The following is a 10661-nucleotide window of genomic DNA, read 5'->3' on the forward strand; positions in this document are numbered from 1 at the left end:
TAATTTGTCCTTCGACACTTAACCCAACCTAGGATGTAATTATCACCGCATGCCATTTGCAAGGTACTTAAATCCCTTTCATGCATTGCAACTACTTGGACAACATCTAATGGACGTCAACGATTATCTCATACGAATCACAACTAGGTAATTATTACCTAAATGCATTATGCGGTGTTCTTTTTCGTAGGGCATTCAAGGATGCATTTAGAAAAATCCACCTTTTATGCAATATGCATTTAGGATTGCAACTTGGAAGTGCAAGCAATTTCAAATGCACATCATGTGACTAATTCTTGTACATCGGCAATGTCAAAGGGTTTTCGAAAGCAAAGTCGCATCCACAGAGGACCTTGACAAGTTTCAAGATAGAAGATCAATCTAGCGATATCAGATTCAATTTGAAAGCTTAATTTAAGATAATATGAGACATACAGTCAGTTACACCTGATTGGGAGAGTTTATCTTGCTTGTATATGGATCTGACCATGCCTATTGAGCTCAAGTAAGATTCCACCTCTGGAGTGATCTTTTTCTTGTCAACATACAGGAAAGCTGATTGTAATGTCATAATAGCATACGAGTGCACAACTGGATTGTACAAAATATCCTGGCCTCTTAGATTGTACAGCCAGGCAACTTCATCAAGAGTGGTGATAACAATCACATAAGCCTTTTCTTGAACCTGCTTTGTCTTCAGTTCTGTTAGCTTTTCTTCTGAGGAACGGCCAGCAAACTATAGTGGGTTAACAGAGACAGAAAAGATGGTTGGATCAGGTCGATCTTCCCAAATTTCATCAGCCAAGTTTCTCTCAAGTTGAATAAGCTTCTGGCCTTTCTTTGCAAACATCTGCTGTCATTGTTGTGCAGTTTCAATAGACATGCACCATGGATCTACTCCTACAGTTGCATCCTTCCCCAAATTATCAGCAAGCTAAGCCTCAACTACAGGGTCTTCACCAATTTGCATAAGCTTCCAACGATCACTCAATTGTTGAGTTGCTTGCAAGAAGTACTTTCCATCTGTCCAAAGTAGTGCCTGGTCGATTGTAATAAGTGCTAAACCTTTAATGCCTTAGCCAGTGCCAATGGTGACTGCTGAAGCAACACTTAATCAGAAGGAAGCTTTGTGTAGATCGCATAACAACAAGTTCCAGGACACCGAGATCAAAGAGGTATAGGAGCCAGTCCCCATCTTTAAGGCGCTATAACAGGGGTTACTTGCCTACAACCAGGAGATGGCGCCGAACCCAATCGCCCACACCACGAAAGTCATACAGGCATAAGGATGGCAGTGTGCAAAGAAGTCTTGTCAAGAGATCAGAAAATGTTGATCTTCCACCCCATGATCAGAAAAGGAACTTAACTCTTCTCCCCTCCAGCATTCCATCTTCTGCTACGACTCACAAAAAGGAGCACATCAATTTGATCCATTTCGACGTCTGATTGCACTGCTCTTGTGACATATCTACCAGAGTAGACCAAATCAACAACAATCACAGGAGATGGCTAGCTGGCTACTTGTGATTGCCAGTTCTCCTGCACAATCATCTCATCAAACGAACAACAATTGCTCTCTCCTCAAAGGAGTGCTAACAAAGAAGAGCTCAACGGATAACTTGAGAGCTCGCTGCTTGTGCGCTTTTCTTCAATCCTTCCTTCCTTCCTTCCTGATCACTCTCCTCCTTTTCTCGTTGCTTTTTCTTCCCCCCAAGCCAGATGGTTCTATATTTAACTGCACAGTGGCACGCCATAATTTCCAGTAACACCACCCCAAAGCTGTCGACATACATATGCATCAAGTGAGTTTTTAGCCTCTCTTTTCCCCCAAATTCTCTTTTTGTTTGTAGAAGAGCTAATAATATTCATAGTCAAATCCTTAACTTCATTTGATGCGATTGAGTGAATTTTTTGGGTATCCCCATCACCACGGTTCACATTTTCTGCATCTTTCGTCGAAAAGATATCTATCCCCCCTTCATCTTCAACATTGCTGCAATATTTATCATCAGGTGTATGATGCAAAGATTCTCTTGCTATCACTGAATAGCAACTATTTCTTACATCAACATCTTCCTTGTTTCTATGGCTAGTTATAGCTTGACATGTGCTTTCAATAACAATACAATCTTCTCTCTTGGTATCATCCGTGATTTGATCAAGCATTCCCATTTTTATTGAAGGATCTTTTCTGACAGGATTAACCTGTTCTTGTTCACTTTCTATGTGATTAATACATTTAGCTCCATTCACACCAATCACAGCAAGTTCATCCACAACAGAATCTATAACATGCACAGGCTCTTCACCTTTGATCAAACTTCTCCTCTCTCTAACCACTTCCTCTTCATCTGACTTTGCAGACACAAGATTTGTATGTATTAAGTGGTGATCCTCCATAACAAGAATATCATTTGATGTTTTCAGGATCTCAGTTCAGTTTTCATCTGCACCATTCTTACATTCATTAAATGGGTGAGAACTCTGTCTCTCTTTTCTTGAGCAGCTCTTTGGTTCATCATCAACACTTTCCTCATGCTTGCCTACAATAGTCTTCAAGCTCTCTGTGGCATCTGTGTTTCTTTCACCAGTTGGACAACTCGTAACTTCATGGACTAGTGCAAGCACAGCCTATTCTTCATTTGAACCTACAAACCCTTTTTGATCATTAGTAACAATCCCTGAGATTTTGTCAACAACTTCACCAACTTTACCTACAAGCTCAAACTGTTCTTTAGAGCACGTGTTTCCTGTCTGAAAATCTACACTCTTCAGGTGTGTATTTTCACTCTCAGCTTTAGACCCCCCTGTCTTAGCTGTTTCAACAAAGTCTAGTCCTTTTGCAATGTGATCGGATGAGACACCCATGTCACATGTACCCTGCTTTGTTAATGTCCTTAACCTGCATAGGCAATGCTAATCCAACCCTATTTCAACATATGTTGGGCATATCCTCCAATCAAAGAGCTCCATGTCACAATATCTCGATTGGGTAGTGTATCAAAAATAACATGCGCATTTGGTAGGTTTCCATACTTGGCATACATGCCAACTAGAGCATTACAGATAAGTTCCTCTTGCTCCAACCCCCTCTCCACTATACTGCCCACACAGAACAAAATGCAAACACAAAGACTAAGTATGTACAAAGTAACAAATGTCACACACACAACTTTTTGGTGGATTCCACACCTCGGATGCATATTAGTACGACATCCACCCCCTCTAATCTTGCACATCCTCCGGATGGGCCAACTACCCATGATCATTATCGTCAAGATCCACGAATAGATCAATCTCTTCATTGTATATTTTCGGTATATTAGCAAGATTATCTGTCATATAATTTGTCTCTTCTACTGGAGTTTCTTCTTGTTGCTCTTCTCTTGCAAATTCTTCCAATGCATAATCCTCATCATCTCTTTTCTTGAAAATATTGATTCTTTTTCCTACAATGGACACTCTAAGCATTGTCCCATCCAATTCTGTTAGCTCATATGTTGCATTGTCAAAGACATGTCTGACTATATATGGCCCAAACCATATTTTCACCATCTTCCGAAGTGCAGTATGCTGATTTTCAAGGCTGCTATCAAAGACTAATACCTAGTCTCCCTCTTCTATTGCTCTAGGCCGCAAGTGATGCCTGCTGTCAAACCTGTCCTTATTTCTAAGTCTAGCAACCTTCAACCTGTCAATAGCTAGCTAAATATCCTCTAGTCTTCTCTCCAACTGCCGGATCCGAAGAGTTAAGAGCTCCTCTCTTGTCAAATCCTCATGCCAAGGTAAAACTGACCAAGTCAAAGCACAAGTCTCAGTCGGCATAACCGATTTCTGACCATACATCAACTTTGCGGTCATATATCGTGTGGTAACACTGTGAGTCATATGATCAGCCCCAAAGCAAATGGTAGAAGTCTCGGCCATTCTCCAATCCGTCCTCTACATGCTTTGGCTAATGCTTTCACTATTGGTGGATGCCCTCTTTCACTCTTTCCATTTCCCTTTGGATTGTATGCTGTGGTTAGAGCCAACTTGATTCTTAGTTGAGAGAAAAACTCCCTAGCTTCATCTGCATCCAATTCACTGCGATTTGCAATGATCTTACCCACACAGCCATACCTGCAGAAAATTTCTTCCAATAAGAACTTACACACTGCACTAGTGGTCTTTGTTCTCAAAGGTCTGCCCTCCAACATGATTGGTAAGATCCTCTCTAGCCAAAACAATATACCTCATCTGCCATAGACCCATAGGCATAGTAACCAAGTCAACTACCCACTTATAATGAATGCATAGCGGATAGGTCGGATGAAGCTCATCTCGATGACGCACTACGAAATACATTTGACAGTCTCTGCAAGTCTCTACAAAGTGACAAACATCTTTGTACATGCCTTTCCACCAATATTTTTCCTTGATTTTTTCATAAGTAGACCACACTCCTCTATGACCAGCCCAAGGACTCTCATGAAACTCTCTCATCACCTGTAACTGGGTCTCTTTATCATAGACAACCCACAAGGGTAATCCACCTCTTTTCTTCGGGTGCTTCCAAAGAAATCTGTCCTTGAGGAAATAACCATAGGCTTTTCTTCTAATCTTCTTGAACTCTTCATTTGTCCATTCATCTCTTTTGCTTAATGTACTAAGGTACTTGCCAATCTGTAACCAACCTCCAACATAGAGTTTTTCTATGAAAGCCACAACATCATAGACATGGCAAACATGATCAACCATCGACTGAAATTTCTACATCATCCTCTTCTGTAAGTAGTGTCTCCTCATCATCATATCTGGCTCTAGACAGCATATCCGCCACTGGATTATCCTTCCCTGCTATGTGTTTAAATTCTGGATCTAATGACTTGATGTATGCAATCCATCTCAGCATAGCTATATCCGGAGTGAGAAGTTAGGGTTAGGGTTTCCCCTTGCTCCCCTGTCCTCTAGTTCATTTACACCTAGCTACCCTTATCCCCTCTAGTATAAGGAGAGTTCACATGCTTACTTCTCAAGACAACTCATATGTTTGCAAGGGACTCTAGCACCGGAGGCTCATGCAGTGGATGCGTGGGAGGATGATGCTTCTTTATGCAGTTGCTGTTGAAGAAGCTTATGGCCTCTTCATCTAGGGTCTTGAGCTCTACATTGCTGGTTTGAGTGATGGTGCGGACTTTGAAAGGCCCTAATATCGTAAACTTTATCTTTTGTTTATGGCCTTTCACTAAGTATAACAGTACTAGGTCACTTTGGTTGAAGTCTCCGTGCTTGACATGCTTGTCATATGTTGTGCCTTTTCACAAATTAGTGCATGGATAGCTAGAAGTCGTGTCTTTAATAGACGCACTAGCTCAACTAGGTGATTTGTCCATGTCTCCTTTCCATCCCATCTTTCTTGGATGGTGACTCTCAGGCTAGGGACAAAGAATTCCACTAGTAGAATGGACTTTAGTACCGTAGGTTAACTTAAAGGGAGTCTGCTCCACACAACCCTTTTATAGCTATTCGATAGCCCCATAAGGTTGCCATTAGCTTGTTGTCATAGTCACTGTGCATGAAGCAGAGACTACCTTGGTTAGGACATTCACTAAGATCTTATTTGTGGATTCTACTTGGTTGTTTGCTTGAGGGTAGTAGGGTGAAGATTTTCTATGGTGGATGATCAAGAAGGTAGACACAGGAGGTGGGCAATCACTTCATTGATTAAGTGCATACTTGGTTACTAACTAGTTCAATGGGACAACTGAATCGTGAGATTACATGCTCCCAAAGAAACTTTGCCATGGTCTTAGCATCATTTTTCCTAGTGGTTGGTGCTTCTTCCCACTTTTTGAGGTTGTCTATGTGGTGACTATGATATAGTTGGCATGCGAGTATTGTGTTGTAGGACTAATCGGGCCAATGAAGTCAATCTCCCATTTTTCGAATGGTTACCTTGTGATGATAGGGGTTAACTTGATCCTGTCCTTGCAAACAGGGACCTTGGTCCATTGGCACTTATTATAGTGCTTTACAAATCATGTCGCATCATAGAAAAACGTGGGCTACCACAATTGAGACTGTAGCACCTTGCGTGCCGTTGTCTCTGCCCACTGAAGTGTCATGCAACAAATTTTCCATGTGCCTCTATAAGTGCATCATGCATCTCGTGTTCACACAACATCATCACAGTAAGCCATCTTTCCCTAATCTATAGAGCTGACTGGCTATCAGCTGATAGGGTTGTAACTTGAGGATAAGTCACTTAAGTGCCATGCTTTCTCAATAGTCTTTCGGGTGGTCCATGCTCTAGCACTTAGACTATGTCGATTGCCCAGTATGGCATCAAGTCCGTTCTAAATAAATCCTTATTGCTAGACATGTTAGAAAGATGCGGGTCTGTAAGTCATCTATGATACCCTGTTTAGTGGCTTCTCCCATGGATATGCAGGACATGTGATCAACCATGTATTACTACTTTCCTTTGCGCAAAACCACAGAGAACTTGAATTCTAGTAGAAGTAATAGCCACCTAGATATGCGTCTTGTAGCACAAGGTTTCTTTACGAGATACAACAAAGCCATATGGTCTATGAAGAAAGTGAAAGGTATGTCTAAAAGGTAATGTCAGAATTTCTTCACAGCAAACACCATGGCCAACCCTTCTCTCTTGGCTATGAAATATTTCATCTCGATATCCATGAATTATTTGTTAGTAAAGCTCACTAGATAGTCTAGGTTGTATTCACCTAGCTGGCATAAAATGGCTCCCACGGCAAATTTCCAAGCGTCAATATATACACGGAAGGTTATGGTCTAGTCTGGGGCTCTTTGGATTGGTGCAATTGTTAGAGCCTTCTTCAACTGTTCATATGTGTGTTGACATTCCTTGGTCTATTCGAATATTATCAATAGTTTTTAGAGTGGTCTAGTGATTAACGCATAGTTCAATACAAATTACCGATAATACCTTGTATGTCTTAGAAAGCACTCAACTCCCTTGTAGTTGGTTGGTGGTGGAAGGTAAACAATAACCTTGAGTTTCAAGAAGTCGGTGGCAATGGCGTTCTTGGACACCACATGCTTGAGGATGCATCCATGTTTCACCCAAAATTGAAAATTAAGGGGATTTAATGAGAGACTATATGATCTGCATTGTTCAAAGACTGCACAGAGTTTGTCTAGGTGTTCCCTTTAGGTTTAGTGAACACACGAATCGTCAACAAAAACATCTAGCTCCTGCCTAAGCATGTCCTTGAAGGTGGCACACTTGAGCCGTTGGAATGTGGTTGGTGTGTTTATCAACCCGAAGGGCATGACTATGTAGGCAAAGATGCCCCACTTGGAAGTGAATGCGATCTTATGCCTATCATGAGGATGCACTTGCACCTAATTGTAACTTGAGAAGATGTTTAGGAAACTATAGGCTTCTTTGCTAACCACTCTCCCTAGCATAACTTTGTGTATAATAGTGGATAGTTGTCTCTCATCGTAGTAGCATTGACTTTCTTATAATTGATGCACATTATGATTTTTTCATTCTTCTTTAGGATGATTATGATGGGTGAAACCCAATTCGTGTGCTCGATTCCATAGATGAATCCATCTCTTAACAACTTGTTTATCTCCTCCTTAACTGCATGAGCATGCTTGGGATTCATCGGATAGGGCTCCTGCTTGATCAATGTTGCATTGGTGTCATGGAGATATTATGAGTTACTACACTTGGATCTACTCCCTTTAGCTTATCGAGGGACCAAGCAAACATGTCTATGTACTCTCATAGAAGTGCAGTGAGATTTGCTTCTTCCTTCTTTGTCAAGTTGTGAACTATGAAGTCAAGTTGGGGCTTCTCCTCTTCCCTGACTAGGTCAACCTCCTTAACTTTGGTAGGCCCTTCTACGGGTTTGTTCGCTTGTCCTTGCCTCTTGGCACCCAACAAGGTCACTACTCTATCTCCCTCTTTGAACTTCGAGAATTGCTTTGGTAGATCTTGCATTTTTTCGTGCTCAGCTTCTTTCAACTCCCTAGGTTGTCTCGTTGTCTCCTCCCTCAACCATCTCTGCACCTTAGGTGGACTGGTAGGTACCCCTTGGTGTGTTTGGTCTCAGGTGGTTGGGATATTTTACGATCGCTATCTCAGCTTGTGACTCAAAATTGAACTCTCCATCTTTGCTAGAAGAGGGAGTCTCTCCTGTGATCGTAGCTCTAAAGGTGATACCGTTTTTAATAACGATGTGGCATTCGGTTGGGTGAGCCTTGCTCATTTCTGTAAATCAATTGCCCCTAAGTGTTCCAACCACATACGATTGCACCATGATGCCTCTCTTGATTTTAAAGGTATTCCCCTTCCACGGTTTGAAATCTACTCGTATTTGTTTAATCACATGTCCGTTACTGTCATACTATGTTGTGTCAATCTCTTCTTCACTCTCTTCATTGAGGAGACATTAGTCTTCGTACCCATCATCCAAATTGTCCTCATCCAATTGCTCATCATCTCCTAGGTTTCCATGTTTTTTTTCTTTCTCATATGTGACCAAGGCCCAATTGTATGTAAGGTTTAGATCATGTACCTTGGTCGACTTCGACTTGGATTTGTCCATGAGATCTTTGAGGGGTTCAAGGTTAGCGACTAGGTTGCTAGCAAGCTTGTTTGTCAAGTACTTTAAGATCCCATGGAGCTCTAGCTTGTTGTTCGGGAAGACATGGAACATGGTAGGGGTGTGTCGGCTACAAGAGCTTTTGGCCATCATGCATAATGGTACCGAGGGCATATTTGTGGGCTCACCAACTATCTTGATAGCTTGCTCATGTTCCTCCTTGTCCTCGAGAATGGAAGATCAATGGTGGCTAGCATATGCATCCAATCTCGCTCATTCTCATATATTTTGTTGGTGGCATGTAAGATTTCCTAACTTGAGCATTACCCTTCAGCACAACGGAGATGTTGTTCACGTCCACTAGCACTGTCTTCTAAGTGTCCATGTCCACTCTAACTGCTTCTGTTTGGTTACTCAAGAAGATCAAATTGTTGCCCCAGTCTTCTATAACTTGTGCGTTCCGCATCCATGGTTAGCCTAGCAGGACGTCGTAGTCGACCCCATTCATGATGATGAAGTCAACTAAGAAGTAGACTTCTGGGATCTTTAGTGTCCAATTCTTCATAACAATTTGAATGGCCTAAATTTTGTTCCATAGGCCAGTTTGACATTAAACCTAACATTCTCGACAAGGCCGGTTACCCCAAGCCTGGAGGATTGCATGGCTAAGTACACTGACTCGAGCTCTCATGTCCACGATCCCTTTTCTTGTGGTGTCTCCTAGCGCTAAGACGGGTAAGACTGCATGCATCTCTGTGCCTTCCTAGAAGACATTACATGTAAGGACTTGGGCATTGAGTGTAGTGTCAAGCTAGGTATTTGAGTCATTGTGTCGTGGCCATGTATAGGTCAGGTGTGCTTGCTTGATTGGTCCTTCCACCCACACTCTGAGTATCTAAGGTGAGCCTTCTCTTGATTGGCTTGCTCTCTCTTAGGGCAATGAGAAGAAATATGCCCTGAGTGACCACAAGTCCAACATGCAATCGACTCTTGGGTCTGCCCTTCTAGGCAGCTACCCCTACCTCTATGTAATACCATCACCTGAACTTGTCGATAGTCCATGAGAATAGGACTGCCCTCCTCATCATATGAGACAAAAGAGTTTGTGTATGCTTCTCATCGTTTGGCTCCTCCCATGTAGTGGAATGGGGCATTACTCAATGGGTGGGTTACAAAAGGTTTGGGTGGCCTAGGTATGCATGTGGGATTAATCTCCATTCTAGGGATGGCTGGTTTCGTGTTGTTAGGCGGCGACGCTGGAAGAGCCAACAAGGCTCCCCTTCGAAGGAATTTGGGTGGCCTATTCCCTAAGTATGGTTGGTTGTATGGCTGGGCATATGGAAGTCTCCTTGGTAGTCTGCAATGCATACATCATGGCCAAACCTATTGCAATTGGTGAAAGGTCAGGACTAGGGTCTTGACATGCTGCTAGAAGGTGGTTTCCACTGCAACACATGCATGGGGCATGTAGGCATGTAGGTCTCCTCACCATCTCCTATAGCCTAGGTAGCTCAACTTCATCTCTATTAGCTCTTGGCTTTGGTCAATGCTTTTTCCCTTTGTCTTGGGTGCTTGGGTCTGGCTTTTTGCTAGGTGTCATGGCCTTCTCTGAGGATCTAGAATTAGCATTATCTATGTTTGAGCTCCTGGAACTTCTCTCATTAGGTTGATCATCCACTCATATAGGCTCTTCAAAAACCCTAGCAAGTACATCTCTTTGCAAGCTCGAGTTGCTTGCTAAGGCCTTGTAGAGTTCCTCACTGTAATTTTTTTTAAAGAAACACTATGGAGACTGCTCTTTCGTTGGGTCGTTCATTGGATGGGATTCTCTTAAAGAGACTCTACATGTGGGTAACCTAATCCCTAATGTCCTCTTTGTTCTTTTGCTTGACTTTCATTAGTCTTACTATGAGGTCCTCAGAATACCCAGCCTCAGAGAATCTTCTGATGAAGAGATCCTTGAGGCTGTTGAAGTTATTCTATTACACCGTGTCTAAGGTGATGTACCATGTCCTACCCTTGTCACCTAGACAAAGGCTAAAAGCTTGCGAGCACTGGACAAGATCCATGAGGCCT

This window comes from Lygodium microphyllum, chromosome 22 (assembly GCF_053477565.2).
Source record: "Lygodium microphyllum isolate KBCC chromosome 22, Lygodium_microphyllum_v1.1.10, whole genome shotgun sequence".
NCBI classification, from domain to species: domain Eukaryota; kingdom Viridiplantae; phylum Streptophyta; class Polypodiopsida; order Schizaeales; family Lygodiaceae; genus Lygodium; species Lygodium microphyllum.